The following is a 1,375-nucleotide window of genomic DNA, read 5'->3' as shown; positions in this document are numbered from 1 at the left end:
TGAGTAATGCTGCAGTGAAGATGTTCATGCATAGACCTCCTCACAAGGCAATATTTTACCGAGGAAGAAAAAGGGGATTGGACTCAGGCAGATGGAGTTTGAATGCAGTTTCTCCCTCGTAATAATGCTGCAGCAGCTTTAGATAAGTCATTAGCCCTTTACTAGCTTAATAGAGTATGTGTCAAAAGATTGATGTGCAAAAATAGTAGCACAGTGTGACTATAAGCATGCCTAGCCCATGACAGATATGTAATTGGTTTTAGCCCCACTTTTCTCCTTGGAAAACCCCATGGGTAGAATGTCAGAGTACATATGCTTTTGTGAGTTTTGGTACCTTCTGGAAAATTCCTTTTCAACAGGGTCAGAACAACTTATGCTACTGCTAGCATGTAGGAAAGTACTGTTTCACAAGCAGTTGATTTTACTATTTTTGGCGCCCTATTTTTTTTTTTTTGATGCTTATGGTTCTGAAAGGGTAACAAGTAGAACTGAAAATCAGCTCTGAACCATGCCATGGTAACAACCTAAATGTCCATTGATGAATGCATGGATAAAGCAGATGTGGTACATATATACAGTGGAATACTACTTAGCCATAAAAAAGAATGAAAAATGCCATTTGCAGCAACATGGATGGAACCAGAGACTGTCAAACCAAGTGGAGTAAGTCAGAAAGAGAAAGGCAAGTTTTGCGGAGTGGCAGTATCATAGCCAGTGGGGTTTACCTGAGGCAGGATCATTGCTAACTGAAAACTTTTCCAACAGAAAGAGAAAGACGAAGGCCGTATGATATCACTTATCTGTGGAATCCAAATATGACACAGATGAACTTATCTACGAAACAGATACAAGCTCACAGACGTAGAGCAGGGACTTGTGGTTGCCAAGGGGGATGCTGAGTCAGGGAGGGATGCAGGCAGAGTTTGGGGTTAGCAGATGCCAGCTAGCATATCATCAAGGTAAACTAGGTAAACAACAAGCTCTTCTCAAACCAGAGCCCTGTAGCAACTGGCAGGGGTGGGATGTTCAAGAGGGAGGGGACATAGGTATACCTGTGGCTGAGTCATGTTGATGTTTGCTAGAAACTGACACAATACTGTAAGGCCATTATTCTTCAATTAAAAATGAATTTTAAAAAACCGAGTTCCTACTGTGTAGCACAGGGAGCTATATTCAATATCCTGTGACAAATCATAATAGAAAAGAATATAAAGAATGTGTGTACATGTATAACTGAGTCACTTGATTGTACAGTAGAACTTAATACATTGTAACTCAACAATTGGCTGAGTCCCTTCACTGTTCAATTGGCTGAGTCCCTTCACCGTTCACCTGAAACTATCGCAGCACTATTAACCGATTATACCCCAATACC

At 40.9% G+C, this 1,375-nt stretch overlaps 1 non-coding gene across 1 annotated transcript; it reads left to right on the top strand.

Annotated features, from left to right (window-relative positions):
- Positions 1-685: 685 nt before the first annotated feature.
- LOC120867508 lies at positions 686-819 on the top strand. The gene has a single exon (XR_005721930.1). It is a non-coding gene; the product is annotated as a U4 spliceosomal RNA (small nuclear RNA).
- Positions 820-1,375: the final 556 nt, after the last annotated feature.

Source organism: Oryx dammah, unplaced genomic scaffold (assembly GCF_014754425.2).
Source record: "Oryx dammah isolate SB20612 unplaced genomic scaffold, SCBI_Odam_1.1 HiC_scaffold_8, whole genome shotgun sequence".
NCBI classification, from domain to species: domain Eukaryota; kingdom Metazoa; phylum Chordata; class Mammalia; order Artiodactyla; family Bovidae; genus Oryx; species Oryx dammah.
Note: the sequence above shows the minus strand (reverse complement) of the source record. Positions and strands in the feature narration are given on the sequence as shown.